Source organism: Humulus lupulus, chromosome 6, assembly GCF_963169125.1.
Source record: "Humulus lupulus chromosome 6, drHumLupu1.1, whole genome shotgun sequence".
In the NCBI taxonomy this organism is placed as follows: domain Eukaryota; kingdom Viridiplantae; phylum Streptophyta; class Magnoliopsida; order Rosales; family Cannabaceae; genus Humulus; species Humulus lupulus.
This window is the reverse complement of record NC_084798.1, coordinates 75,180,922-75,193,170: the sequence shown is the minus strand read 5'-3', so window position 1 is coordinate 75,193,170 and position 12,249 is coordinate 75,180,922. Positions and strand designations below refer to the sequence as shown.

The window sequence follows — 12,249 nt, the reverse complement described above, 5'->3', positions numbered from 1 at the left end:
TCTTTACATATTCGAAAGAATCCGATTTGATGGTAGGCCAGAAATAACCTTGGCGTATGATTTTCTTGGACAGGCTATGCCCCCCAGTATGGTCTCCACACAACCCTTCATGAATTTCTTCAATGATCTTCTTGGCTTAGGGTGGAGTCACACACTGAAGTAATGGCATGGAATATCCCCTTCTATACAGCTTTCCATCCAAAATGGTGTAACGGGGAATTTGATACATTAATTTTTGAGCCTGGTTCCGATCTTTCGGAAGAACGCCGGTCTCGAGATATTCGACTATCGGGGTCATCCAGGTAGGCTCGGAATCAATCATACACACGTCTTCCTGCTCCAGCTCGTTAATGCTAGGCGCCGAGAGATGTTCTATTGGCACAACATTTAGCTCATCATTCTCGGTGGAAGTAGCGAACCGAGCTAAGGCATCTGCATTTGAGTTTTGCTCTTGGGGAACCTGTTCGATCACATAAAACTCGAAATGTTCCAATGCGAACTTTGCATTTTCTAAGTAAGCTGCCATTTTCATGCCACGAGCCTGGTATTCTCCCAAAATTTGGTTAATCACAAGCTAGGAGTCGCTGTAGCAATGTATTGCTTTAGCTTTGAGCTCTTTGGCTATACGGAGTCCCGCCAGTAAAGCCTCGTATTGGATGCGTTGAAGTCGAATCGTAAGGCAGAATGAAATCTGCTTCCTGCGGGAGTAATCAAAATGACCCATCGACGTAAAGTTTCCACAGCTCGTGGGCCGGGGTTATAACTTCATCGTTGGTCATGCCAGTACATTCCACTATAAAGTCCGCCAGGGCCTGTGCCCTAATGGTCATCCTCGGGTGGTAGGTGATCTCGAATTGCCTGAGTTCAACCGCCCATTTAAGAAGTCGACCTGAAGCTTCTGGCTTAGACAAGACTTGCCTCAGCAGTTGATCGGTTAATACATGGATGGGGTGCGCCTGAAAGTAGGGTCGAAGTTTGCGAGATGTATGAATTAAGCTGAGAGCTAGCTTTTCCATCAAGGGGTATCTCGACTCTGCCCCCAGTAATCTTTTACTGATGTAATATACGAGCTCTGTACCTTTTCCTCTTCTCGCACGAGCACTGAACTTATTGCATGTTCGGTAGTGGCAAGATATAAGTATAGTACTTCTCCCGTAATAGGTTTTGATAAGATGAGGGGTTCTGCGAGGTGCTTTTTAAGCTCCTGGAAGGCCAGCTCGCACTCTTCCGTCCATTCAATTTTCTTGCCTCCCTTCAATAGGTTGAAAAATGGAAGACAACGGTCTGTAGATTTCGAGATAAACCTACTTAGTCCCGCCATCCTGCCGGTCAAACTTTGGACATCTTTGTGTCTTCGAGGTGAGGGCATGTCGATTAGGGCCTGGATCTTGTCTGGGTTAGCTTCTATCCCACGAGCGTTTACAATGAAGCCCAGGAATTTTCTGGATGATACCCCAAAGGAGCATTTCTGAGGGTTAAGCTTCATGTTATACTTCCGGAGCACAGCAAAACACTCTTCGAGGTCATCAACATGGTTATCGTTAAGTTGAGATTTGACTAGCATGTCATCAACATAAACTTCCATGTTGTTCCCTATTTTCTCCGAAAACATCCTGTTCACGAGCCGCTGGTATGTGGCCCCAGCATTTTTGAGCCCAAATGGCATGACGTTGTAACAATATAGTCCTTTGTCAGTTATAAAACTCTTATGTTCCTGGTCTGGGGCATGCATGGGAATCTGGTTATATCCAGAATAGGCATCCATGAATGACATCAGTCCATGCCCTGCCGTGGCATCCACGAGTTGGTCAATCCTCGGTAAGGGAAAGTAGTCCTTTGGACAAGCCTTGTTGAGGTCCGAATAGTCAATGTAGGTTCGCCACGTCCCATTAGGCTTTGGGACCAACACCGGATTGGCTACCCAATCAGGGTAAAAAGCATCCCTAATGAATCGGTTTGCTTTTAACCTGTCGACCTCCTCCTTCAGTGCCTTTTTTTCTGTCGTCATCCAGTTGTCTTTGCTTTTGTTGCTTCGGTGGGAAGCTTTTATCGATATTTAGTGCGTGGCTCGCTATGTTCGGACTTATTCTTACCATGTCCGAATGTGACCACGCGAAGACATCCTGGTTTTTCTTTAAGAAGCAAATTAATTGCTATTTAGTTTCCTCCTGGAGATGTTTCCCGACCTTTACTGTTTTGGAAGGATCTGACTCTTCGAGCTCTTCTAATGGTTCGAGGTCAGCTTTCTCCTCCACCCTTGGGTCGATCTCCTCATCTATCTCCATGATCGTCCCATCTTTGTTTTGAATAATTACGAGTGCCTGTGCACTTGTCTGTTTCTTTCCTCTTAGGGAGATGCTATAGCATTCCCTTCCAGCCAACTGGTCTCCCTTCAACGTTCCGATGCCACTAGGAGTAGGGAACTTAATGGCCAAATGCCTCATAGACGAGACTGCCCCCAGCCCTACTAGGGCGGGTCTTCCAAGCAGCACGTTGTAGGCCAAAGGCAGGTCTACTACCACGAACTCCATCATCTTGGTTGTTGAGACTGGGTAGTCTCCCAAGGTTATGGGGAGTTCAATGGATTCCATGCAAGCGGTCCCTTCTCCTGAAAAACCGTACAGTGTTGCGCACATGCTTTCAGGTCACAAAGAGCGAGTCCCATTTTCTCTAGGGTGGCCTTATAAAGAATGTTAACAGAGCTCCCATTGTCTATGAGAACCCGGTGAACTCTCTTATTTGCCAGCTGGAGAGTGATGACCAGTGGATCATGGTGAGGAAACTGAACATGGGATGCGTCGTCCTCAGTAAAGGTTATTGGCTGAGACTCAATCTTTTGACTTTTAGGAGCTCTAGGTTCGAGTTCGTAAGGAGACCCGTCCCCAGTTTTTAGCTCGTTCACATATATTTTTTGGGCATTTCTGCCCATTCCCGCGAGATGAGGCCCTCCCGAGATGGTTATCACGTCTTCTCCATCAATTGGAGGGGGCCTATCTTCTTCCCTGGCTCGAGAATTGTTGTTTTGTGCAGGTTGTGGCGCCGCTGCCCTTTGGCCTGTAGACGCCTGATTAGTATTCTGGTTTTGACATATTGCCTAAAGTAGCCTCTCGAGATCAATCCTTCGATCTCGTCCTTCAACTGTCGGCACTCATCAGTAGTGTCCCTGGTGTCTCTGTGAAATCGACAATATTTGCTGGAGTCCCTCTTGGACTTCTGATTTCTCATTGGGTCTGGACGTCTAAAGGGGATCTGGTTTTCATTAGCCAGGTATATGTTCTCCCGAGACTCGTTGAGCTCGGTGTACACTCTGTACACGGAGAAATATCTTTCCCTCTTCTTTTTCTTTCCTCCTGTTTTCCGCAGCAGGCTTTGAGGCTGGTGGGTCCGGCGCGGTTGAGGCAGAGTTGATGTTTATCATTGTAGTTATGGGCTGGGAGGTCATATTAAGTGTCGACCTCGCCTCCTCTACATTGACAAACCTCTGCGCTCATTTGTTAAACTCGGTTAGGGACTTCACCGGTTTTCTCTGCATGTCATCCCAGAGAGCACTTCCTGGCATTACTCCAGCTTGGACAGCCATTATGTAACGCCCTACTACCTTAGAGCCGTTACTAAGTGAGTTTAAAACACAACTGTGCAACTAACTGACTCTACGAGGTTTTCAAAGACCAAAGTGTGACTAATCGGAAGTTAAGGCTGTAATCTTTGAAAATATTTAGTTTCATTAAAAACTTTAAGTATCAACATCTGGGATCCCAAAGATAAGGTTTACAAAATACTTACAACTCAAAAATAGATTTACACTTGATTGACTATCAAAAGAATAAGTTAATACAGCCATATTCAAAATGCCCCTAACCAAAGCAGTCGGGCAGGCTGAACATGTACGCGCCGCCCCCACGCTCTCCATACTCATGGCTGGTTGACTGACCCCTTGCTCTTACCTGCAACACAAAGCACCCGTGAGTCGAAGCCCAGCAAGAAAACTCATACAGTAAATAACATATAATCCACTGATAAACAGGAAAACCATCAGACTGAACAAACACGGCCATGCCGCCCCAGAGGCCTAACCAAAGCCTGGGGTCTCGGTCCTTACCGTAAGGATAACTCATGTATCCATTGGGTCCCACCCTGACTATAGGCACTCCATGTGCTAAGTGTTACTTCCGGACCCACGGCCGTTCTCAGCCTTCGCCGCTCTCAGCCTTAGCCATTCATCTCATTATAATCACACATATAGTACATCTCGAAATAATCATTCAATCATATAGTAATTCATTTAAGGTTATACATTAGCACGTAATACAATCTAGGGCCATGCCCTGAATATCACTATGGGACCATGCCCTGTTCTCGGGTGCTACAGTTTTCTTACCTGTATCCTGAGCATTTCGATGCACCAAGGTCACAAGCACGGTCCTCTAGCACGAGCCTTTCCGAAATCCTAGTCACAACACACATAAAACACTTTTAATACTAACCAAACCCAAAACCACTTCCCGGGACCAATCCCGTACCCTCGGGACCTCTTATTTCTTAAAACTATACATTGGAACCATCCCTCGCGTCCCCTGGCAAAAGCCCTAAAAACCCAAATTTTTGGCTGCCAAAATGGCCTAGGGCCGCGGCACTCCCCTCAAGGGCCACGGCGCCCAGTGGCTAGGCCATTTCCTGAAGCATCCTCGCGCCGCGGTGCCCAAGAACAGGGCCGCGACGCTCCTTCGCGAACCCAGATTTCTGGGTTTTCTCTTGCGTTTTTCCCGAGCTACAACCTCCCCAAATCATCCCAAACAAATACCTAAACCCCAAGATCAATTTAAAACTTCATATGAACCATCTAACAACCCATAAACACCAGTATCAAGATCAAAACACCATCCCACCCAAAGATCCACCCTTTGATGTCTAATTTCAGCAACTCAACCAAAAACTTTAAAAACTTAACTCATGCTTTAGATTTCTCAAATCAAAACAGAAACAAATCTTAAATGTGCATAAAATCCTTACCTCAAGTGGAGAATTCACCCAAAAGCTTCCTTGATCTCCTCTTAAACTCCCACTTCAGCCCCTTCTACTCTTCTTCTTCTTTTTCTTCTTCTTGCCCTAGCTTTTTCTTTCTTCTAGTTTTTCTTCTCTTCAATTTTTATCAAAACCATAAAATGACCCAATGCCCAAACCGTGTACCCCAATATCCCAGCTGAAAATTGTCTAAATCCCTTGCCAAATGACCACTTTACCCCCTTCCTTATAATCCTTCCTAACTAAACCTTCAAGGGCACTCAAGTCCTTTCACTTCTATTCAATTCTACCATTTTCCATCTAAAACTTGTTACTCAAAGCAGTTACAAATGGTTACACAGGTTACTCAATCGCCAATAACTATAACCATTAGTTCTTAATTCAACTTACAAAATTCCTAAAGTACCCCTAGGCTCCTTCCGAGCCGGGTACAAAATCCCGTTGTGACTTTTAGACTAACTAGCTCACTAGGACCGTCTCGACGCGTGCATCACAATAAAAACTCCACACTCACGTGGTACAAATCACATAATACAATTATCACATTTATGCCCTCAACGGGCTAAAATTACCAGTTTACCCCCAACATACAAACGGGGCCCACATGCATCTATATACCACCTAAACATGCATTACTAATCACATATTCATTCAAATTCATATATTATCATGTAAATTCATTTATTGCCCACCAGGCACGCTAAACAAGGTCTTAAACCTTATTAGCAGCTTGGGGTGTTACACATTAGATGACCGTTGTCATCCACATTTCGAGCTCGGGTAACTTCCAAGTTAAACCTCGTAAGGTAACTTTTTAATGTCTCACCTGGCTGCTGCCGAACGTTAGTCAGAGTTGATGCCTCAGGTCTAACCCCCATCATGGCTCTGAACTACTTCTTGAAGTCCTTAGATAGCTGATCTCAAGAAGTGATTGAGTGTCTTTTATATTTCTCGAACCAGCTCTTGGCTAGTCCCGTTAGAGATGCGGGAAATAAAATACATCTGAGCTCGTAACCCACGTTACTTGCTCTCATTATGGTATTGAATGTACTCAGATGGCTGTACGGGTCGGACTTTCCCTCAAATGTTGGGACGTGAGGGATCCGAAATCCTTGAGGAAATGGGGTATTGGAAATATGGGGAGCGAATGGTTCGAGCTCCTCATCAGAGTCCTCATGCCGACCTTGACCTTGCTCATTTTGCAAAAGTCTGAAGGCCTTCTCCAACTGATCAATTCTTTCTTCGACCGGGTCCGTGAGGGGTCTTGTCTGAAATTGGTTGTCATTGATCACAATTCCAGGCTCGCGCCTCCGCAGGGGATCCTTACGCCCATTTAGGCGATCCCTCAGGTACGGGTTTGTCTGGTTAACATTACCCCGATTCTGATTCAAGTGTTCCCGCAGGTCAGAGCGATTCCTCTGGCTCCCAGTATTCTTTCGACCTCGATCATACATACTGACCGATCTAGTATCTCCCGAGTCGTCACTGGTAAGACTCGTCGGATGATTATTTCGAGAGGGGTCTCTTTCATGCTGCCTCGTCTCTGCAGTGCGAGACCGGGACATTTGACTTCTTGTAGACTGGGCGCCTCTTTGCTCCCTGAAGGCTTCTCTGTTCCCCTGCCTCTTTCCCGCATGTCTTTCCTTGTCATCTCGAACTGGCTGAGCATTCTTACGAGGCGGTGAAGGATATCTTATATGTGATGGCGGGAAGCGTATGGGTGAAGGTGGCTGCCACCCATTTCGAGGCCTAGATGGCCCGGAGTTTTCCCGAGACGGGTCGGTTGCATTCTGCGTATTACCAGGGATTTGAGTCCGAGCCTCTGCAGGGGTTCGGTTATTACCAGTTCCCGCTGGTACTTCCGCAGTTGAATTAACCGGAGCCCTAGCTCGGGTACTTCTCTGGGGTCTCGAGGGAGCGGATGGCTCTGCTGGTGCCGGAGGTTGCTCTGGCCTTCTTGTGGCGGCATTTTTTCGTGGACGCTCACGAGGCCTGCGGGGAGGAACATGCACGTACCTCGGAGAAGGGGCTTGGTTTTCACGCGGAGGTGGGAGCTTAGCCGCCTGAGCCACTTTGGCTATCCTAGCCAACTCCTCATTCCGCTTGTTGGCTTCAGCCAATTGCTGTTTCAGCTGCCGGTTTTCAAGTTCCACAATGGGAACGTACCGCTCAGGATTGTAGTACATATCCTCATCCCTCGGAGGTGCTGGTGGTCCCCGAGAATCGGAGGACTCGCTTCTCTCTTCAGTATCCGAGTTTACCATTGGCTGCTTCCCAGGGCATCTCGGATAGTTTTCTTCTGGAATGTTTTGATAGTTTGAGGCCATAACTTGTTCAGGGACTGAATGCTTAAGGCTCTCAATGAAAGCACCAAACTATTGACGCCGTTTTTCGTCAACAGTAAATATAGAGCACGTAAACAATAAATAGTTATGGCTAGAAAAATACAATAAAACAATGAGGTTTTTTACGAGGTTCAGTAGTTAACTCTGCCTAGTCCATGAGTCTTTGTTATTAGAACTTAGGAAATTTCTGGAAATTCTTCAGAGATGAATTCTCCTGAGTTTCTCCCAAGATCACAAAAATTCGGTCCCTTACAAAGGTACAGGACTTCTCTATTTATAGAGGAAGTCTCAGGATACAATCCCACACGTTTCTGGGAAGTTGTCCTTTACATTAATAAATTTAATGGCTTTAAAAGCCTGTAACTCCTATATACAAGGAAACGTCCCCTGAAGACTAGGGGGCGTATAACTGACTAATAAATATCCCTTTATTATAGGGAAGTTACAACAATAAATGTAGACTGCGTCTCTCCAAGTGACTCACTAAGATGTTCGAAGTCAGCAATCAACATTGTCAGCATCGTACTAGCCCAGGTCTCTAAGTGACTTTCGAGTTGTATTATTTTCTCCAAGACCACATAGTTTCGAGCTCATACTTATGTCAGGCTCGTAACTTTTGATCCGAGGCCACCCGAGAATAGACGTACTCCGATGTCTGTCTTTCAAGCTTGTGAGGACTTCGAGGCTACCCATCTTCGAGGTTGCCACCTACTTTGTAGGTTTGGCGCCTAGGTTGCGAACACCTATTCTAGATATTGCGAGCTCACACCTGACGAATCCAGCTTTCGAGATCACAATTGTCAAGGCTCGAAATCTGGGTGTAACAATAACAAATAAATCAATGAACATTATTTATAAGGCAAAACATAATATTTTTGTTCTAAGCATGGATGTGTACAATTTAATGATACATCTTACACAAAGAATATTATGTTTTTGCACTAATGAAGAACAAAGTGTAAATATTATCTAACAATCCAAAATATGAGATATTAAAGATGAAAGACATATATGAAGAAGAAAAATCCATAAACTTTGTTGCATTACAAGGGAAATCAACATACAACATAAATATTACCTAGTTACAAGCTGCTTCATCATGATCTTAATAATCTTATGAAAAAGATTAGAAGCACATAACTAGAGTAGAAATTACAAAATAAATGACAAACATACTTGCAAAATGCTCTTGAAAAACCCAAAATGGAAGAGAGAATGGTAGAGAGAAAATGGGAGAAAAGAAGACGGTAACCAAAAATTAAGCACCCTAAAATGGTCTTGAAATTCCATATTTATAGCCAAAATGAGATTATTAAGATAATCAATTTAAATTAATTAAATAAAATAAATATGGTATGTAGAGGTAAATTATATGGTGTAATGAGGATGTTGTGGTGAAAATGTGTAGAAAAAAGGGTAAAAAGTTGGCATTTTGGTCATAGGGGACAAATGAGCAATTTGATGGGCTCAAGGGGATTTTGGTGAAGGCAGTGTACGGCTGGGCAAGGTGCTGAAGGCGTGGAGGCTGATGGTTGCTTGGTGCTAGGCGTAGGAGTGGAGAAGCGGGCCTGGCTTGCTGGGGAGGCCCAGGTGGCTGGCTGGAGGAGAAAGGAGGCAGGCGGGCCTGGGCTGAGGCATTGGGCCTTCAGTCTGGGCAGAGAGAAAATGGGAAAAATGCCACAATCTCTTAGCTTTTTCCACAAAAATGCCACTTTTATTTCCATTTCTCTTCTTTTTCACGCATAAAAAATTGTAAAGTAAATCATACAAAATAAGTAAATATTAAATTAGAATCAAATATTTTCAATTATAAAATAACTCATATTAAGTCCATGAAAATACTAATTGAAATTTAATTTACTTTGGCAATTAAGTTCAATAAAATCACATTTTTTAACTTATAATCTAACAACACAAATTTCAAATAATTAAACTACAACATATTATAATAAAATATCTATACAAACATATAAAAAATTTAGAAAACTACAATAAGACTAATAAATTAAAAATTACATAAAAACTTAATAAGTTAATTAAAAACTCAAGAACTAAGCAACAATTAGCATATAAAATATGGTAAAATAACTCTATTTTGTAGTTCAAGTAATTAGCATATAAAATATGGTAAAATTTAGCAACAATTATCTATAAAAACATGCAAGTTCAAGTAAGTCATTTCCATCATCTTCACATATACTATCTATCATGTTAACTTCATGCACTTCTTCACACTCAACAGATTTAACCACATTAAATACATTCAATTCAACAGTCATATTTCCAAAAGATAATTTCAAAACACCATTACGACAATTTATGATTGCATTAGATGTAGCTAAGAATGGTCTACCTAAAATGATAGGAATTTGAGCATGCATGTTTTCTATAGGTTGAGTATCAAGAACAATGAAGTCAACAGGAAAATAAAATTTATCAACTTTTATCAAAACATCCTCTATAATGCCTCTAGGAATTTTCACAGAACGATTGGCTAATTGAAGAGTTATAGAGGTAGGTTTTAGCTCACCAAGACCAAGTTGCTTATAAACAGAATAAGGCAATAAATTAACACTAGCACCCAAATCAAGTAAAGCTTTGTTAATAAAATGATCACCAATAATGCATGAAATTGTGGGACACCTAGGATCTTTATATTTAACAAGACTCTTATATTGAATAATGGAACTAGCTTGTTCAGTTAAAAACGTCTTTTTAGGAACATTAGTGTTTCTTTTAACAGTACAAAGATCCTTTAAAAATTTAGAGTAGGCAGGAATTTGTTTAATGGCATCTAAGAAAGGGATATTGATACTAACTTGTTTAAAAACTTCTAAGATGTCATTATATTGGCCGCATTTTTTAATTGGAAGTAATCTTTGTGGGAATGGGGCTTTTGGAATGAAAGGATGGATTGGAGTTTCCTTGTTTGAAAAGTCATTGACATTAGAACTAGAAGGCTGACTCTTTTCTTTTTCTTTTTCATTTTCAACCTCGGGTATGTAATCGGGTTTGACAATGTTCTTTCCGGACCTAAGAGTTGAAATTGATTTGACTTCTCCATTATGACTAGACTTTCCTATCTCATATTGACCTTTTGGATTAGGGATAGGTTGACTAGGGAATGTTCCTTTTTCTCTATCAGCTAAAGCAGTGGCGAGTTGTCCTACTTGTGTCTCGAGTTTGGTAAATGATTGAGATTGATTTTGTAGGATTGCATAAATTGTTGTAAGGTATCTTCTAAGGAAGGTTTCCTTTATTGAGGATATGGTTGATTTTGTGGGGCATGAGTTTGGTTTTGTGTGTTGTATTGGTGCCCTTGATTCATTTGGGGTTGGTTTTGTCTCCATGAAAAGTTCGGATGGTTTCTCTAATTTGGATTGTAGGTGGATGAAAATGGGCTATCATTTGGTTTCCCATAAGAATGAAGAGCATTGGCCTCCTCAGAAAAGGCTTCTTGGTAGGAAGGACATGATTGGGCATTATGGCAAGGACTAGAGCATATAGAACAAATATCTTTTCTTGGTTGTATTGGAGAGTTTATAGTTTGGCTTATGGCTAAAGCTTCTACTTTTCTCGCTAATTTGTCTAAGGATGTTCTTAAGTCTAATTCTTCTTTTACTTCATACCTTCCTCATCTTTTTGGTGAATTGACAGATAAATCTTCAAGGGCGTCTCACGCCTCTTGTCCTTGAAATTTTAAAATTTTTCCAGTATGCATAGATTGAATCATTTGACGATTAGAGGGAGTCAAACCATCATAAAAATATTTTACAAGTCTCCATTTTTCAAAACCATGATGAGGAGTTTTTAATAATAAATCTTTAAATCTTTCCCAACATTCATAAAGCTCTTCATTATCTTTTTGAAAAAACTCGGAGATTTCTCTCCTTAGACTATCAGTTTTAGACATAGGAAAAAATTTCAGCAAGAATTTATTATAAAGTTGATCCCATGTAGTTATAGACCCTGTTGGAAGGGAATTTAACCAAGCTTTTGATTTGTCTTTTAATGAAAAAGGAAACAATCTTAGTTTGACCGACTCATTAGAAATTTTTTGAAATTTAAATGTTGAGCAAATTTCTAAGAAATCTTTGACATGCATGTAAGGATCCTCTCTATCTAACCCATAAAAAGATGGCAACAATTGAATGATTGCCGGTTTAAGCTCAAAATGAGTAGCAGAATTTGTAGGTAAAACAATGCATGAAGGAGCATTAGATGAAATAGGTGCAAAATATTCAAGCAAAGTTTTTTCAGGCACAACATTTTCATCAACAGGATTAGCAATAGGTTCCATGATGCTCAAATTTTTACTAACACTTTCAATTTCAAACAAAGATAAACGTCTTTTTACTAATCTCTTTTTAGAGTTACGTTTCCAATGATGCATACAATTTTAACAAACAAAACAACAAATATAATCTCAAACAAACAATTTTCTGATGTGGAAGATCAGTTAAAACCGCAACCACAGAGCATACTTATAATTTTTAGAGATTTCACAACAATATAATTCTTATGGTTTACTTGTCCCTAGACCTATTTGATTCCACTTACTTGCGCACTACTAACAACTCCCCGAGGTTAATTAGTAGAGGCGGATTGGGAATTTTGTTCAAATTTCCTTTAAGAAAAAATTGCTTATGGTGAAAGGACAAGATTTAGGTTTTCTTTTTTCAAGTATTTTTCACAATATTACACTAAAATATTATAAAAGACAAAGAAAAATAAGGCAAACATTAAATAAGACTAGAATTTAGGCAAGAGTAGGGAGGCATAACATGCCATCAACCATAACAGAATTAAGGTAAAAATTAGGAGGCACAAGTGCCATCAACTAAAACATAAGATAAAAGACTAGGAGGCAAAATTGCCATCA

The 12,249-nt window shown here is 41.4% G+C and overlaps 1 non-coding gene across 1 annotated transcript; it reads left to right on the top strand.

Annotated features, from left to right (window-relative positions):
- The first annotated feature begins 11,158 nt into the window (after positions 1–11,158).
- Positions 11,159–11,265, top strand: LOC133787443 (small nucleolar RNA R71). The gene has a single exon (XR_009872465.1). It is a non-coding gene; the product is annotated as a small nucleolar RNA R71 (small nucleolar RNA).
- The last annotated feature ends 984 nt before the right edge of the window (positions 11,266–12,249 follow it).